Consider the following 19394-nt stretch of genomic DNA (forward strand, 5'->3'; position numbering starts at 1 on the left):
ATCTGAGCATAAAGGATCAGCATATGGTAATACAATAATATGTATTCACTGCCTCAGGATCCACTTTGTGACAGATTAGTGAGAGCTTTGCTATTTGCCATCAGAGGTTAAGTAAAATCCCCCACACGGACGTGAGCCCCAGCAACTGTATATAGATTAATTTAACAGTGCATTCATTTATCTGGAATTTTCAGGCTCTTGGGACCACTCTGGATATTTCATTTTTAATTGTTTGAGATTAATTACAGTTTTTCTCTGTAAATCTACAGTGACATTTTCTGACAAAAACAAAGTTAGATTATTGTATTTGAAGAGAAATTGTCACAGGGATAATGCCCTTTAAATTACGTTTCCTATTAACACTAAGCTAGTGGGATTTTTTAACGGATTCATTAGAGGCAGACAGGAGGTTTCTTTCTAGGAGTTTTTTGTAGTGAATCCACCTAAAAAATGCCACAAAAATTGCCTCATCCTATTCATTTCAATTTTAATCCACTTCACTGATCAGATGAGGAGTTTGAGTGGTTTTTTTTTCTACTTCAGATTTTCAAAAACACCTGGCGGTAAAAAAAAGAAAGTGGGTATCAAGTCTCTGAAGTGGCCTCTGATTAAATCAGCTCCAAATGAGAAGCTGCCAGGTCAAAAGGCTCCAAAAACACTTGGGAAAAAAAAACTCTCCCAAAAAGTTCCCAAACTTCAAAAGGAAAAGAAAAATTTTGCAAAAAATTAGCGTTTTTTTTTTGGTAGAAAAACTTGTTTTTGAACGCTTCAAAAACCTGTGTCTGCACATAGCCTAAAGGTATGTGCACATGCCATCTTTTAGAAAATCGTGAACCTACTAAATTTTTCTTAAGCATTTTTTTTCCACATCTGACATGTTTTGTGGTGGATTTGCCTCCGGCGTTTTTCTTTTTGTAAATTTTAAGTATTAAAAGGGAGTGGCTTCCAAGCAGAAGATGCCAAAAGAATGGTCAGGTCTAGAGATGAGCACACCAATTTGTGTGGCTCCGGCATTATGTCAAGGTCAGTGGTGCCTGGCGACTAGACGGAAAGCCAGTGGATCTATTACCTACCGGCTTCCCCGATGTAGCTTTTTATTTGTCAGATCGTGCGCAGTGTCATCTGTGTGTCACGTCATATTAAAATGCCCAATTTTCATTCAGAAAAAATATTTTTTTTTTTTTCATCTGTGTTGTCATCCAAATGACACCCAGTTTTATACATCAGCAGTTATTAAAATTTAGAAGAACAACTACAGTTTCCTATGTAAAAGAATTTCAATGTATCCGTAAAAATCAGATGAAGTACGGATAATCTGTATGGGATACAATTTATTTTGGCGCACTCATAGACTTGAAAGGGCAAGTCTAATCCGAAATACGGAAGAGAATAGTGCATGCTGCTATTTTTTTTTTCACAAAGACAGTCAGTGTGAAAAAAAGGTAATCTGAAAAGCATTATTAATTAAAATTGGTCTGAGTGCGGTGAGTATTTCCAAGAAAAGCACTCGGACCAATAATATGGTTGTGTGAATGCGGTAGCTATATCTGTAGCCTGTATTATCTGCCCTCCCTGAGACTGTACATGTTTTCTTCCCTCTCCACTAGAGATCTGTGTATAACCACCTCCCTGCTGCTGTCTCTAAAACAACTAAGAGTAGGGAGAGGGAGTGCAGAGAGAGCCTTTGGGAGTAGGAGCTCTGACAGATATATTTTGTGTTATTGCAAAACTGATAACCATTTCATTCTCCAGGAGATAGCCACTGAGTGACAGCTTATCTCCTCCCACAGCTCCGCCCCATTTAAAACATATGAGCGTTCATGTATGAGAGAGTTGGGAGAAATAGTTGTTGTTGCAGGCACTTTGTGGTAGCCATATGTGAAGGCAAAGTAGCCAGAACACCACAATCAGCAATCACAACATATCCTAGTAATAAGCAGTCATGGGCTCGGAGTATTCAACATCTGAAACATTTATAAACAGCTACAGTACAAATGTTATAAAACAAAAAAGAAACACTAGTTACCTCCGGCAGTCCTACCAGTATGTTTTTTAAAGGCAGCCAGCATCAGTGACCGTACTTCACTGGCATCATCACTATGGGAAGACCCATGATGCCAGCACTATGGCACGTGACCATTGTGAACACTGATTGGAAGGACTGCTTAAAAGGGTTGTCCGGTCAAAATCGATAAGTCTGCAGTCACTCTGTGTGACTGCAGACTTCTGGATTCCCCCAGTACACGCTCTGTGCGCTGCAGGGATTCGCCGGTTTCTGACCCGGGACCGGAGGGTATGTATGAGTTATGCTCCATACACTTGTACTGACGTGGCAGACTATAGGACGTGGCCTCGCTCCATACAACTGTATAGTGGCATGTATAAGATTGGGCAACCCTGGTCAAAATTACTCTTATTGTGAACAGTTAAGCAAGTTGAAGATGAAATGATCCCTAAAAGGCCTAAAGTTAAATATTACACATTTCCTTTTTACTTTTAGGCAAAAAAATATATGTATATTGTCATCTTTTACATTTTAAAAATTACAAAGAGGAAAATGGGCCGATGAATGGTTAGTACCTAGCAGCACCCTCTTTTGAAAGTATCACAGCTTGTAAACGCTTTTTCTAGCTAGCCAAGAGTCTTTCAATTCTTGTTTGAGGGATTTTCATTCATTCTTCCTTGGAAAATTCTTCCAGCTCTGTGAGAGCTTTGTTTTTTAAGTCTAGCCACAGATTTTCAATGATGTTCAGATCAGGGGACTGCGAGGGCCATTGTAAAACCTTCAGTTTGCGCCTTTTGAGGTAGTCTATTGTGGATTTTGACGTGTGTTTAGGATCATTATCCATTTGTAGAAGCCATCCTCTTTTCAACTTCGCTTTTTTACAGACGGTGTTATGTTTTCATCAAGAATTTATTGAAATTTCATTGAATCCATTCTTCCCTCTACCTGTGAAATGTTCCCTGTGCCATTAGCTGCAACACAACCCCAAAGCATGATTGATCCACCCCCATGCTTAATGGTTGGCAATGTGTTCTTTTCCTGAAGTTCTGTGCCCTTTTTTCTCCACACATACTTTTGATCATTGTGGCCATAGAATTCTATTTTGACCTCATCGATCCACAGGACTTGTTTCCAAAATGCAAGAGGCTTGTTTAGATGTTCTTTTGCATACCTCTGATGCTGAATTTTATGGTGAGGATGCAGGAGAGGTTTTCTTCTGATGACTCTTTCATGAAGGCCATATATGTGCATGTGTCTCCGAACAGTAGAACAATGTACCACAACTCCAGAGTCTGCTAAATCTTTCTGAAATTCTTTTGCAGTCAAGTTCTGATTTGACTCTCTAGCAATCCTATGAGCAGCTCTCACTGAAATTTTTCTTGGTCTTCCAGACCTTATATTGACCTCCACTGTTCCTGTTAACTGCCATTTGTTAATTACATTTCGAACTGAGGAAAGGGCAACTTGAAAACGCTTTGCTATCTTCTTATAGCATTTTTCCCACATTGTGGGCTTCCACCATTTTTAGTTTCAGAGTGCTAGGCAGCTGCTTAGAAGAACCCATCACTGCTGTTTGGGGCACAAGGCTAGAGGAGACTGGGTTTTTATAAAGCTGGGAAATTTGCATCACCTGGCCTTTCCTAACGATGATAGTGAACAAGCCATAACCCTAACAGGCTAATTAAGGTCTGAAACCTTGGTCAAAGTTATCTGAGCACACAAATCTTCAAGGGTGTCCGAACTTTTGCATTGGCCCATTTTCCTTTTTCTAGTTTTTAAAAGGCCTTTTAGAGATCTTTTCATCTTCAACATGCTTAACTGTTCAAAATAACAGTAATTTTGACCAGGGGTGCCAAAACTTTTACATGCCACTGTAACTCGGAATGCTTCAACAGATCCCAGTGATTTTGAGATTGCTTTTTCGAGACATATTGTACTTCATGACAGCGGTAAAATTTGTTCTATGTGACTTGACTTGTGTTTATTTGTGAAAATATCAGAAATTTGGTGAAAATTTAGCCATTTCAAACCTTATTTTTATGCTCTTAAAGCTGAGTGTTATATCACACAAAATATTTAATAAATAACATTTACCACATCTCTACTTTACAGCATCAGTATCATTTTTGAAACATAATTTTGTTTTGTTGTTGGAAGTTAGAAGGGTTAAAGGTTGATCTATTTCTCATTTCTCCAACAAAATTTACAAAACCATTTTTTTAGGGACCATATCACATTTGAAGTGACTGAGGGGCTTATTTGACAGAAAATACTGAAAAGTGACACCATTCTAAAAATTGCACCCCTGAAAGTGCTCAAAATATGATGAGCAGACCCGTGGAATTTCGGGTTCTGGTAACCGACCCAAACTTTATTAGAAATATTCGGTTAGGCTACCAGAACTGTACCCGAAATTCAACCAGAACCCAAACCCCACTGAAAACAATGGGGACCTGATCTTTTGAGGTAGAAAATTATCTCTCTCTAACTGTCCGGTACGAGCCCCAAACATTTAGGTTCGGGTTTGCTCATCTCTGCTCAAAATCACATTCAAGAAGCTTATTAACCATTCAGATGCTTCACAGGAATTAAAGCAACGTGGAATAAAAAAATGAATATTTTACTTTTTTTCACAAAAATATTACTTTAGCCCCAAATAATTTTCTTTTTACAAGGGTAACAGGAGAAAATGGACCTCAAAATTTGTTGTGCAATTTCTCCTAAGAATACAGATACCTCATGTGGGGGAAAACTACTGTTTTGGCGCACGGCAAGGCATGGAAGGGAAGGAGCACCATAAGACTTTTTGAAACACAAAATTGGCTGGAATTGAGCACTGACATCATGTTGCATTTTGAAAGCCCCTGATGTGCCTAGTCAGTGGAAACCTCCCACAAGTGACCCCATTTTGGAAACTAAACCCCTCAAGGAACTTATCTAGAGGTATGGTGAGCACCTTGAACCCCCAGGTGCTTCACAGAATTTTATAACGTTAAGCAGTGAAAATAAACAATTACATTTTTGCCACAAAAATGTTGTTTTAGCCCTAAATTTTTCATTTTCACAAGGATAACGGGAGAAAATGGACCATAAAATGTGTTGTGCAATTTCCCCTGAGCACACCAATACCCCATATGTGGTGAAAAACTACTGTTTTGGCACATGGCAAATTCTTCAAAATGGCGCCAGCGTTTTCATGAATTTTGCGCAAAGTAAAATAAAGTCTTTGTGTCTTCAGCCTTTTTAGTGCAATAAGTCGCACATTAAAAAAAAAAATCCAACATAAAAAACCAACAGCTGAATACCACACGTGTAATGGGCTGATCCAGGGTGCTCGACAGCTTGAATAAGCTGAGTAAGGAAGTTTACTCCCGAAACGCGTCAGACGTTTGATGACCTGCGTTCAGGGGTTTTAGCACATATGGAATAAAGCTACAATAAACGGAGTTTTCTCACGGAGGACGGAGTAATGGCTTTTCTCTTACTGGATTAAAAAAAATGGCGCAAAAATTGCACTAATAGTTAAAAATTACGAACTCAAAAACATTGGGAAACCCTGAACTCTACCCCTTTGTGGTGAACACATAAAATACACTTTAAAAAAAAGAGCAAACAAAACAGGAGCAAAATACTAAACACATCACAAATGCAATAATAAATGGGGCCCTAAACGCTTTGGGAAACGGATCATAACGGATTGATACAGGACAAGAACGGATACAAGAGGCTGCCCAAGTATCGGGCTAGAAGAGGATGCATGGCAAATCCAGGTGTGTAGCAGCAGTTTCCCTTCTGTTCTTACAATCTACAGGATCTCAGACAGGAGCACACAGACTTCTCCCATTACTCAGGGAGCGAAGGAGTGAACTTTGGAACAAACGTTTAACCCCACTCCACAGTGAGAGAACCCACGGCTGCGCGGACTGTGGACATATTACAGGACAGGGACACACCTGTACTATCCACAGACGCGCAGCAGGGGCGCTGCACATGACGAGCTCTGCTACATAAGGCAGCGCTCTGCTCACACTGAGCTGTAATAACTGAGGGGACGGTACCGACAGGACTGATGAGCAGTGACGGACAGCAGCGGGCGCAGATCCTACCTCCTGACCGCACAGCAGCTGCTGGTAACACCGGTTACAGGCGCAGTGATTGAGGACAGAACACCATGGTAACCGGCAAACACTGCACCGATCACCGCCTACTGCTTATGACGTCAGTGCACCCAGTTCCCTTCCATTGGAGCAGTGATTGGATGATAGCGGTGAGGCTCCGGCTGCTGGGTGCGAACTATGCTTCACTATGGGGGAAAGAAGTATAGAGATAGAGGAGGCTGCTTTGTAGTAGGACAATGTGGAAGCCGAGGAAAGGAGTACAGCAGTCTGTGAGAGAAAGAGGAGCCATGGGGAGCGGTCTGTGAGAGAAAGAGGAGCCATGGGGAGCAGTCTGTGAGAGAAAGAGGAGCCATGGGGAGCGGTCTGTGAGAGAAAGAGGAGCCATGGGGATCAGTTTGTGATAGAAAGAGGAGCCATGGGGAGCAATCTGTGAGAGACAGAGGTGCTATGGGGAGCAGTCTGTGAGAGAAAGAGGAGCTATGGGGAGCAGTCTGTGAGAGAAAGAGGAGCCATGGGGATCAGTTTGTGATAGAAAGAGGAGCCATGGGGAGCAGTCTGTGAGAGAAAGAGGAGCTATGGGGAGCAGTCTGTGAAGGAAAAAGGGGCCATGGGGAGCAATCTGTGAGAGAAAGAGGAGCCATGGGGAGCAGTTTGTGATAGAAAGAGGAGCCATGGGGAGCAGTCTGTGAAGGAAAGCGGGGCCATGGGAAGTAGTCTGTGAGAGAAAAAGTAGCCATGGGGAGCAATCTGTGAGAGAAAGAGGAGCCATGGGGAGCAGTCTGTGAGAGAAAGAGGAGCCATGGGGAGCAGTCTGTGAGAGAAAGAGGAGCCATGGGGAGCAGTCTGTGAGAGACAGAGGTGCTATGGGGAGCAATCTGTGAGAGAAAGAGGAGCCATGGGGAGCAATCTGTGAGAGAAAGAGGAGCCATGGGGAGCAGTCTGTGAGAGAAAGAGGAGCCATAGGGAGCAGTCTGTGAGAGAAAGAGGAGCCATGGGGAGCAGTCTGTGAGAGACAGAGGTGCTATGGGGAGCAATCTGTGAGAGAAAGAGGAGCCATGGGGAGCAATCTGTGAGAGAAAGAGGAGCCATGGGGAGCAGTCTGTGAGAGAAAGAGGAGCCATAGGGAGTAGTCTGTGAGAGACAGAGGTGCTATGGGGAGCAGTCTGTGAGAGACAGAGGTGCTATGGGGAGCAATCTGTGAGAGAAAGAGGAGCCATGGGGAGCAATCTGTGAGAGAAAGAGGAGCCATGGGGAGCAGTCTGTGAGAGAAAGAGGAGCCATAGGGAGCAGTCTGTGAGAGAAAGAGGAGCCATGGGGAGCAGTCTGTGAGAGACAGAGGTGCTATGGGGAGCAATCTGTGAGAGAAAGAGGAGCCATGGGGAGCAATCTGTGAGAGAAAGAGGAGCCATGGGGAGCAGTCTGTGAGAGAAAGAGGAGCCATAGGGAGTAGTCTGTGAGAGACAGAGGTGCTATGGGGAGCAGTCTGTGAGAGAAAGAGGAGCCATGGGGAGCAATCTGTGAGAGACAGAGGTGCTATGGGGAGCAGTCTGTGAGAGAAAGAGGAGCCATGGGGATCAGTTTGTGATAGAAAGAGGAACCATGGGGAGCAGTCTGTGAGAGAAAGAGGAGCCATGGGGAGCAGTCTGTGAGAGAAAGAGGAGCCATGGGGAGCAATCTGTGAGAGACAGAGGAGCCATGGGGAGCAGTCTGTGAGAGAAAGAGGAGCCATGGGGAGCAGTCTGTGAAGGAAAGAGGAGCCATGGGGAGCAGTCTGTGAAGGAAAGAGGGGCCATGGGGAACAGTCTGTGAGAGAAAGAGGAGCCAAGGGGAGTAGTCTGTGAGAGAAAGAGGAGCCATGGGGAGCAGTTTGTGATAGAAAGAGGAGCCATGGGGAGCAGTCTGTGAAGGAAAGAGGGGCCATGGGAAGTAGTCTGTGAGAGAAAAAGTAGCCATGGGGCGCAGTCTGTAAGAGAAAGAGGGGTCATCGGGAGTACTTTGGGAGCAGTCTCTGAGTGAAAGAGGAGCCATGGGGAGCAGTCTGTGAAGGAAAGAAGGGCCATGGGGAACAGTCTGTGAGAGAAAGAGTAGCCATGGGGTGCAGTCTGTGAAGGAAAGAGGGGCCATGGGGAATAGTCTGTGAGAGAAAGAGGAGCCATGGGGAGCAGTCTGTGAGAGAAAGAGGATCCATGGGAAGCAGTCTGTGAAGGAAAGAGGGGCCATAGGGAGTAGTCTGTGAGAGAAAGAGGGGCCATAGGGAGTAGTCTGTGAGAGAAAGAGGAGCCATGGGGAGCAGTCTGTAAGAGAAAGAGGAGCCATGGGGAGCAGTCTGTGAGAGAAAGAGGAGCCATGGGGAGCAGTCTGTAAGAGAAAGAGGGGTCATCGGGAGTACTCTGTGAGGGAAAGAGGGGCCATGGGGAGCAGTCTGTGAGAGAAAGAGGAGCCATGGGGAGCAGTCTGTGAGAGAAAGAGGAGCCATGGGGAGCAGTCTGTGAGAGAAAGAGGAGCCATTGGGAGCAGTCTGTGAGAGAAAGAGGAGCCATTGGGAGCAGTCTGTGAGAGAAAGAGGAGCCATTGGGAGCAGTCTGTGAGAGACAGAGGTGCTATGGGGAGCAATCTGTGAGAGAAAGAGGAGCCATGGGGAGCAATCTGTGAGAGAAAGAGGAGCCATGGGGAGCAGTCTGTGAGAGAAAGAGGAGCCATAGGGAGTAGTCTGTGAGAGACAGAGGTGCTATGGGGAGCAGTCTGTGAGAGAAAGAGGAGCCATGGGGAGCAATCTGTGAGAGACAGAGGTGCTATGGGGAGCAGTCTGTGAGAGAAAGAGGAGCCATGGGGATCAGTTTGTGATAGAAAGAGGAACCATGGGGAGCAGTCTGTGAGAGAAAGAGGAGCCATGGGGAGCAGTCTGTGAGAGAAAGAGGAGCCATGGGGAGCAATCTGAGAGACAGAGGAGCCATGGGGAGCAATCTGTGAGAGAAAGAGGAGCCATGGGGAGCAGTCTGTGAGAGAAAGAGGAGCCATGGGGAGCAGTCTGTGAGAGAAAGAGGAGCCATGGGGAGCAATCTGTGAGAGAAAGAGGAGCCATGGGGAGCAATCTGTGAGAGAAAGAGGAGCCATGGGGAGCAGTCTGTGAGAGAAAGAGGAGCCATGGGGAGCAGTCTGTGAGAGAAAGAGGAGCCATGGGGAGCAGTCTGTGAGAGAAAGAGGAGCCATGGGGAGCAATCTGTGAGAGACAGAGGTGCTATGGGGAGCAGTCTGTGAGAGAAAGAGGAGCCATGGGGATCAGTTTGTGATAGAAAGAGGAACCATGGGGAGCAGTCTGTGAGAGAAAGAGGAGCCATGGGGAGCAGTCTGTGAGAGAAAGAGGAGCCATGGGGAGCAATCTGTGAGAGAAAGAGGAGCCATGGGGAGCAATCTGTGAGAGACAGAGGTGCTATGGGGAGCAGTCTGTGAGAGAAAGAGGAGCCATGGGGATCAGTTTGTGACAGAAAGAGGAACCATGGGGAGCAGTCTGTGAAGGAAAGAGGAGCCATGGGGAGCAGTCTGTGAGAGAAAGAGGAGCCATGGGGAGCAGTCTGTGAGAGAAAGAGGAGCCATGGGGAGCAATCTGTGAGAGACAGAGGTGCTATGGGGAGCAGTCTGTGAGAGAAAGAGGAGCCATGGGGATCAGTTTGTGATAGAAAGAGGAACCATGGGGAGCAGTCTGTGAGAGAAAGAGGAGCCATGGGGAGCAGTCTGTGAGAGAAAGAGGAGCCATGGGGAGCAATCTGTAAGAGAAAGAGGAGCCATGGGGAGCAATCTGTGAGAGACAGAGGTGCTATGGGGAGCAGTCTGTGAGAGAAAGAGGAGCCATGGGGATCAGTTTGTGACAGAAAGAGGAACCATGGGGAGCAGTCTGTGAAGGAAAGAGGGGCCATGGGAAGTAGTCTGTGAGAGAGAGTAGCCATGGGGCGCAGTCTGTAAGAGAAAGAGGGGTCATCGGGAGTACTTTGGGAGCAGTCTCTGAGTGAAAGAGGAGCCATGGGGAGCAGTCTGTGAAGGAAAGAAGGGCCATGGGGAACAGTCTGTGAGAGAAAGGAGCTATGGGGAGCAGTCTGTGAAGGAAAGAGGGGCCATGGGGAGCAGTCTGTGAAGGAAAGAGGAGCCATGGGGAGCAGTCTGTGAAGGAAAGAGGGGCCATGGGGAACAGTCTGTGAGAGAAAGAGGAGCCAAGGGGAGTAGTCTGTGAGAGAAAGAGGAGCCATGGGGATCAGTTTGTGATAGAAAGAGGAGCCATGGAGAGCAGTCTGTGAAGGAAAGAGGGGCCATGGGAAGTAGTCTGTGAGAGAAAAAGTAGCCATGGGGCGCAGTCTGTAAGAGAAAGAGGGGTCATCGGGAGTACTTTGGGAGCAGTCTCTGAGTGAAAGAGGAGCCATGGGGAGCAGTCTGTGAAGGAAAGAAGGGCCATGGGGAACAGTCTGTGAGAGAAAGAGTAGTCATGGGGTGCAGTCTGTGAAGGAAAGAGGGGCCATGGGGAATAGTCTGTGAGAGAAAGAGGAGCCATGGGGAGCAGTCTGTGAGAGAAAGAGGATCCATGGGAAGCAGTCTGTGAAGGAAAGAGGGGCCATAGGGAGTAGTCTGTGAGAGAAAGAGGGGCCATAGGGAGTAGTCTGTGAGAGAAAGAGGAGCCATGGGGAGCAGTCTGTAAGAGAAAGAGGAGCCATGGGGAGCAGTCTGTGAGAGAAAGAGGAGCCATGGGGAGCAGTCTGTAAGAGAAAGAGGGGTCATCGGGAGTACTCTGTGAGGGAAAGAGGGGCCATGGGGAGCAGTCTGTGAGAGAAAGAGGAGCCATGGGGAGCAGTCTGTGAGAGAAAGAGGAGCCATGGGGAGCAGTCTGTGAGAGAAAGAGGAGCCATTGGGAGCAGTCTGTGAGAGAAAGAAGAGCCATTGGGAGCAGTCTGTGAGAGAAAGAGGAGCCATTGGGAGCAGTCTGTGAGAGAAAGAGGAGCCATTGGGAGCAGTCTGTGAGAGAAAGAGGAGCCATGGGGAACAGTGTGTTTGGTATGTGGGAATATCTCCAATCAGTACTGATTGTTTCTCTTGGTGGAGATGTCTGGCTGACTTCCGAACCAGAAAGAATTTTTTTCGAATGGTGGGGAGGGAGGCAAGAATGTCGCATCTCGTCACTGATACCATATTGCTGCGTTTTTTTTTGGAATAATTCTGGCCTTATGTATTTACATCTTATTGTATTTTGGTATGGCTGTCGCGTATGTTTCATATTTCTAGTCTAATATTGCGTATACTTACCTGCACCTATTATTATTACTATTCTGCAAAACATTCTATTACATGTATCACTTATTCTTATATCAATGGTCTATTGTAGGATGCGGCTATGTCTTTTCCCCTTTCCCCCCCTTCACCCCTTCCCCTTCTTTCTTATCTTGGGTATCTCTGATTTTGCCTTAATCTATTGTTGGATTTATTCCTTGACGCTCCCGGTGTTACGTATTACGCATATCTGTTGTGGGCGGTCATTCTTGGCCCCTGTTACTACTTTTCACGTTATTGTGACTGGCATACCGAATGTGGGCGGCCTCCATCTACGACTGCCGCTTCTTTGACTGCGTGTTATGGCAACATGCATTTCCGGATGTGGGTGGCCCCGCTGGTATCTTCCGGTGGGACGGTTACTCTGTGCGATGCGGCTCAGCTTGACACGCACACCGCCTGCTGCGTCACGCCCCCTCTTTCTTATAAAATTATTTAATTTTTTTTTTCTTTGATCAATCCACAGAGCTGCGGGAGGATAATATGGACTTACTGCTTTCTCTGGATCATTATACTTGATCCATTGAGCATGAGGCTTCTACTTATCCTTATCTCATTCCAGTACAGATTTTCCCTCTGTCCAATTTCCTATTAGCCAACAGGTGGGCTCATTCTATATATATTGTTCCCCTAGTGAACACTAACATTATACCCCTGAGGAAGCCATTCAGTGGCGTAACGCGTGGGGCTCTGGCTCTGTATTGTTTTCCCACTATCTGCCTGTCTCCCTGTTGATGCACCTTCTTTGTGGTAGGTATAGTATTTGCTGTATACCTTCTATTTGAATATATATACTGGGCGTAGACAGCAATGTGACCACACATGCACCGTGTGAATGGGAGTAATCTTACCTTCTTATTTTTCTAATGCAACTGCATATATTTTGATACAGTTGGTCTATAAGGTAGCACTTGTAATTGCAGATACTCATCAGATTAATATATTTGTGGGCAGATTTTGGGGAATAATCTGTATTGCCTCTGTATTATTATATGTATTACACTTACATTTTGATATACTAGATACCTTCACGGGTATTTGTTACATGTTTTAACTGGAGTGTGTTTAGTGTTCCTAATAAAATTTCTTTATAATTTTTCAATCCCTGCGGTTTTATTTTTATTGCTTATCGAGAATTGGTGCCTAGCATATGTACCCCTTGTTCTCTTCAAAGTTTACATAGTCAAAATTACATAAAATGTAACATTTATTAATTAATCTAAAATAGCAAATAAGATAAAATGGGAAAGAAATGCCCAAATAATCAGACACCATGGGATCGGTACATACTCTAACATAGAAAAGTTTAAGAAATTGAACGCAGCATACAGAGTGTATCATAAAAATAATGCATCCAACACTGCCTATATCAGAATTTATCAATGATACTCAAGTCAGATAGAGTAATTACATATAAAGTGCATAGTGCAACTACATTGTATATCAATGTTCACCCGACTTGATAACAGATGGTGTCAAATAAATAACATTGTTTAAAGTGCTAAGTGTCAGAATGCTTGTATTAAATCAATTAAACACACAGTCAAAACCGCTCAAAAAACATGACTGCTGAAGTAATGTGTCCGGACTGACATGTGCCTGCATATGCTGAGATCAAACGCACATGTCATAGTAGACAGATTAATAGAGAAGTAATGTACATACCAACCCCACAGTGTCCGCAGGGATCTGACGCGCGTTTCGCCAAGAGGCTTTCATGAGGATATGGTAAGGTACCGGAGATAGAGGGTATATAAAGGGAAGAGGACCAATCAGGGTTTGCCAAGTAATGTGTCCAGCTGTGAATGTCCCTGGCATGCATGGCGTAGCCGGCGTCACCACAACCAGGGCGGACGCGTCTCCAGAGGAGCGCGGCCCCCCCTGGGGGAAGTGACGTTGTCGTGCGTGTCAGGCTGAGACCCAGGGGAATGCATCAGTGCACATACCTCCTATTTGGGCATTTCTTTCCTATTTTACCTTATTTGTTATTTAAGGTTATTTAACAAATGTTACATTTTATGTAATTTTCACTATGTGTCATAGTTGTAGGTATTGTTCGTGGGATCTTGGTTGTACACATGGGAGCCCCAGGGAGTAATGTCAAAAAGATCCTGGCCCAAATCGGGACCAAGTGGATAGTGACTCTGAACACCATGACCTCCTTCCTCTAGTTCCTTTTGAGTCGTTATATATGAACCTGTCCCCTGCCACCATCGGTGGCTTTTTAATTGTGTTTAGGGTTTTAATTATTAATTTGCTCCTACTTTATTCCCCTTTTTCACTTAGATGTTTGGTGCTCAGGATGACCTCTTGGAAATTCAGGCTACACGGTTCTTCCTATATCAGTCCCAGGATAATGGAAGAACAGACCACTATGCAGTACCTATTGGATGATATATATTGTTTATATGTTACTATTATACTGAATATTGCTGTCCTCTGTTATACTGTACCATGGTTTGTCAGCTCATCCCATTGAACCATGTAATATACTTCCCTGGAGTGCAGTGCACATGCTCAGAGATCTGCTGTAACCACATATGCACCCGGCTGTCTCCACGCATTCTGCGCATGCCCAGGAGCCTCAGCTTAGCCGCGCTCCCACGCATGCGCGGTTTGCGTGACGGCCTTGGCCCGTGCAATGTTGCAGCGGATTTGCCGTGCATGCGCCATCCAGCGCTCTAGGGTATACACTTGCCCTTTCCGGCAATGACGCTAGCGGTCACGTGACGGTACACATGACCGCACCGGATCAATATCACCCCTTGACAAAGCAGTAATACACGTTGCGAAATGCGCGTTGGGGTTCCACTCTCCACATCTTTGTCAGCTGTTACCTGCCTATACCCCCTTGGTAACATTAACCCTTTCTTTTTTATGCCTAGCTTTGTAATCTCTTGATTCCTCATGGCATAACTAGCAGTTCCATCACAGGCATATACTCTAACTTATAGGACTTCTTTTACCTGCACTACACTTTGCTACTTACAAATATTAATTTGTGGGGTTGTGGCAGGTTAAGGCAAACATCCACTTGTCTAGCTGTCAAGTCATCCTTTATATGTATGCTTTTGTAATTGTAATTGAATTTTATCTATGAATTAATAAAAATGTGCTTTTATACCAGTATAACTCATCACATCCATGTCTGAACATACAGCTGTAACCCTGCCCTGGTCGCTAAGGGGCAATGCACTACTAACCACAGTCACTGCTGAACGTTGGCAGTGTGTGGCAGCTTAGCTTTTAGATTGCTGAGACTAGTTGTTATTTTCCTGTCTATCTGTGTTTTGCTGCATTGAGCTGGTATCTAATTAGCTTTCTGCTGAGAGCCACGGTCAGGGCCCCTTCTTTATGAACCCCAGGAGACAGTCTCTATCTGACAGTTAGGCCACGTGCATTCATTGAGTATTTGGTGAGTTTTTTACATCAGTATTTATAAGCCAAAACCAGGAGCGGAACAGTCAGAGGAAAAGTATAATAGAAACACGTCACCACGTCTACATTTTTCACCCATTCCTGGTTTTGGCTTATAAATACTGATTTAAAAAAAAAACACCAAATTCTCAACGTGTACATGTGGCCTTATATGGTTCAGCTAGACCTGGTCTCTCTAATACTTTGTTCCATTTTGTTTATCCAGTTGTCTGACCCCAACTGATTTTGTCCCTGACATGGTGTTGCAATTTCAATGTGGAAGAGTATATTGTGCTGCTCAGCTAATTGTCTGCAAGGACTTTCAGCCATTTCAGGAACATTTGCCTAATGTTATATGGTTTAACTCTATCATCTATAATATAGAGATATTATGGTTACAGTATTTGTTGTACCATCTACTTGTTGCTGCCATCTACTTGTTATAATATGTTGTTCATATATTATGACTGTGATTTCCCATAATACCTCTCTTCAGGGGTGGGATTCGGCCGGTTTGGTCCGGTTCGGGAGAACCGATTGTTCAAATTGCTGCTGGTTCCCGGAACCAACCAGAAGCGGCGCTGCAATCCGATTCCCTTGCCGCCTTTTTCAACTAATGTGCATCCGGCCGCACATGTAGTTGAAAAAGGCACATGTCCAGGCCCAGCGCCAGCACCCGGGCAAGTACCGGGGCCCTGAACAGGCAGGAGGCCCCCCCCCCCCCCCTTCTTGCTCAGGGCCCCGGCACAATACTTACCTCTACCTGTGCCTCTGCAGCAGCTCCGGTGTCTTCCGCGGCTGCTGCACAGTGACGTCTCAGGTCAGGGGGCGCGATGACGTCTTTCCACCGCACCCTCTGCTGAGTCGTCACAGGCAGCGCAGAGCGGGAAGATGCCGGCGACGCTGAGGAGTCCGGAGCTGAGCAGTGGCAGCAGGTGAGGAGAAGTGAGGTGAGTATTTAATTTTTTTTTTTTCAATGTATGGAGGCATGGCATGGGGGCATTATATGGGGGGGGGTGATGACATCCTGCATGGGGCATTATATGGGGGGGTGTGATGACATCCTGCATGGGGCATTATATTGGGAGGTGAGGACATCCTGCATGGGGCATTATATGGGGGGGTGATGACTTCCTGCATGGGACATTATATGGGGGGAAAGTGACATCCTGCATGGGGCATTATATGGGGGAGGGAGTGACATCCTGCATGGGGCATTATATGGGGGGGAAGTGACATCCTGCATGGGGCATTATATGGGGGGGGTGACATCCTACATGGGGCATTATATGGGGGGTGACATCCTGCATGGGGCATTATATGGGGAGTGACATCCTGCATGGGGCATTATATGGGGGGGGAGTGACATCCTGCAAAGGGCATTATATGCGGGGGGAAGTGACATCCTGCAAGGGGCATTATATGGGGGGTGACATCCTGCATGGGGCATTATATGGGGAGTGACATCCTGCATGGGGCATTATGTGGGTGGGGGAACAGCCTGCATTGGGGCATTATGTGGGGGGCACAGCCTGCATGGGGCATTATGTGGGGGGCACAGCCTGCATGGGGCATTATGTGGGGGGAACAGCCTGCATGGGGCATTATGTGGGGGCCAGTATTCTGTATGGAGCGTTATATGGGGGCCAGTATCCTGTATGGAGCGTTATATGGGGGCCAGTGCCCCTGTATGGAGCATTTTTTGTGGGCCAGTGCCCTGTATGGAGCATTTTATGTGGGCCAGTATTCTGTATGAAGCATTTAATGGGGGCCAGTATTCTGTATGGAGAGTTAAATGAGGGCCAGTATCCTGTATGGAGCATTCTATGTGGGCCAGTATTCTGTATGGAGCAGTATATGGGGCCCATAAAACTGTATAGAGGACTATGTGGTGCCATTATACTGTATGGAGGACTATATTGTCTGGTCTGCACTGTGCGCTGTGAGGGTTCACCACCGGTTTCTGAGCTATTGTAGAATTTACAATATACACTGCTCAAAAAAATAAAGGGAACACTTAAACAACACAATGTAGCTCCAAGTCAATAAAACTTCTGTGAAATCTACCTGTCCAGTTATGAAGCAACACTGATTGTGAATCAATTTCTCCTGCTGTTGTGCAAATGGAACAGACAACTGGTAGAAATGATAGGCAATTAGCAAGATACCCCCTATAAAGGAGTGGTTCTGCAGGTGGTGTCCACAGACCATTTCTTTGTTCTCATCCTTTTTGGCTGTTGTTTTGGTCACTTTTTCATTTTGCCATTGCTCTCACCCCTAGAGGTACAGTAGCATGAGGCGGTGTCTACAGTACAACCACAGAAGTTGCTCAGGCAGTGCAGTTCATCCAGGATGGCACATTAGTGCGAGCTGTGGCAAGAAGGTGTTGCATCGGCGTCTCTGCCTCCTGCTAGGCAGAGACGCCGTCCCTCTCACCTTCCTGTTCAGCGCGCGGCATCCTCCAGCGCTCTTTCACTCGCTGCTGCCGGCGCTCGCTCCTTCCCGGGCACTGTGCTTAGGGCGCACGTGCGCTCCCCCTCTCTTAAAGGGGCCGCGCGCGTCGTCCTAAGGAGTCCCTGGCCAATTGCCGGAGGACTTCCCATGTATAAGGCACCTCCTCCAAAATGGAGGTGCCCGAGCAAAGTTGTTTGCACTGTGTCTGATCTGTGCTTCAGCCCTCAGGTCCCGCTGCTAGCCTGACTTCTCGTCCTGCCTGCCAGCCTGTTATCTGCCCGTTACCTGCCGAGCCTGCCAGCCTGCTCACCTGGAGCGCTCACCTGTTACCTGCCTCGGCTATCTGTCCGCTCACCTGGGAGCATCTGCCTGCCTTGTCTGTCAGACCGCTCACCTGGGAGCGCACACCAGTTACCTGCCAGTTACCTGCCTCATCTGTCTGCCCACTCACCTGGGAGCACCCGCCTGTTACCTGCTGTGTCCGTCAGCCGGCTCACCTGGGAGCGCCCACCAGTTACCTGCCAGTTACCCGCCTCGTCTGTCTGCCCGCTCACCTGGGAGCACCTGCCTGTTTCCTGCCAGCCTGCCTGGAGACCCTGCCGTCACTTGCTGTGACCACCTTCCGGGTAAACCTAAAGACTGCTACTTGCCCTGCTTTTCTCGAACTGTGACCACCTGTCTGCTACCAGAGACTTCTGCCTGCTTGCCGTGTCCATCCGCCATACCTGTCAGTCCCAGCCATCTGACCCGTGGGAGCCACCTGCTCTCTTACAAGGTCGTCCCCAGAGTAGCACCTGGTCCCTCAGCCCGGATCCTCTCTGGTCACGGTGTCGTTAGCTGCCGTACGACCAGGGTCGGTTCGGGTGGATACTTAGTCACGCCCCTCTGGGTCCCTCCTTGCACCTCGGCACAGAGGTTCCACCACCCGAACCCGTAACAGTTTGCTCGGGCCATGGAACCCGGTGGCACCCAAGCTCCCTCGCTCTCTGACCTATACCAGGATGTCTCCCGTCAGAGATCTCAGCAGGAGTCCATCCTGATCCACCTGCGGAATGTAAACTCCCGCCTGGACACACTGACTGCTTCACCAGCAACCACCGCTAGTTGCACGACTCGCACCCCGGCAGCGCCGCTGCCCATCAATACCATGGCATCCTGCTCCGGACCCCGGCTTTCTGCACCTCCTTGTTCCGGAGGCGACCCCGCTCAAGCTCGGGGCTTCATAAACCAGTGCACCCTGCACTTTGAACTCTTGGCACATCACTTTACCACCGACCAGGCCAAAGTGGCTTTCATCATGTCCCATCTCACTGGGGAAGCACTGGCTTGGCTAAATCCCCTGTGGGAGAGAGGGGATCCCCTAGTATCCAACTTGTCAGCTTTCATCACTGCTTTCCGGAAAGTCTTCGATGAACCGGGACGAAAGACCTCGTCAGCCTCCTCTCTGCTACGTCTCCGCCAAGGGAGTCTCACCGTAGGCCAATATGCCATACGGTTCCGTACCCTCGCTTCTGAGCTTGCCTGGGATAACGAGGCCCTGCTGTCCGTCTTCTGAGAGGGTCTTTCCAGTCGGATTAAAGATGAACTTGCCGGTCGGGACATCCCTACCACCCTGGACGACCTAGTGTCACTTGCTACCCGGATTGACATCCGGTTCCAGGAACGTACCAAGGAAACCACCCGTGAGAGAAGGTTTCCCCGCCTTGCTCCTAACTTCCAGAGACCAGTCTCTTCTTCAGTCACTCCCCGGGCGCACTCACCCGAGCCCATGCAGGTCGACCAGACCAAGTTGGTCAAATCCCGCCAGGAGTCACGCCGGGCCGAGGGGAGCTGTTTCTATTGTGGCAGCAAGGAGCACCTGATCCGTTCCTGCCCGGAGAGGCCGGGAAACGCCGGTGTCTAGGATCGCTCGGAGAGGTCGTCCTAGACAAAAGTAAGTCCTCTCCCTCCCTGACTTTGTCTGTCTCTCTCTCCTGGGGAGAGGATCGGCACTTTGAAATCGCTCACCTGGACTCTGGAGCGGCTGGGAACCTCATCTCCCAGTCCTTAGTAGAGAGATACCGTATTCCCACCAAACCTCTCACTGAACC

General features: G+C 47.2%; 1 protein-coding gene across 3 annotated transcripts in view; it reads right to left on the bottom strand.

The window, feature by feature from the left end:
* CCDC178 (coiled-coil domain containing 178) overlaps positions 1 to 6241 on the bottom strand; it is an 825613-nt gene extending 819372 nt beyond the window's left edge. For all 3 annotated transcript variants that reach the window (XM_073676720.1, XM_073676718.1, XM_073676719.1), the window contains exon 1: positions 6112 to 6241. The gene's annotated coding sequence lies outside the window, so the exon portion shown is untranslated. The remainder of the gene's footprint in view (positions 1 to 6111) is intronic.
* Positions 6242 to 19394: the final 13153 nt, after the last annotated feature.

Source organism: Phyllobates terribilis, unplaced genomic scaffold (genome assembly GCF_046119375.1).
Source record: "Phyllobates terribilis strain yellow unplaced genomic scaffold, ASM4611937v1 Scaffold_4__5_contigs__length_816908805, whole genome shotgun sequence".
NCBI classification, from domain to species: Eukaryota; Metazoa; Chordata; class Amphibia; order Anura; family Dendrobatidae; genus Phyllobates; species Phyllobates terribilis.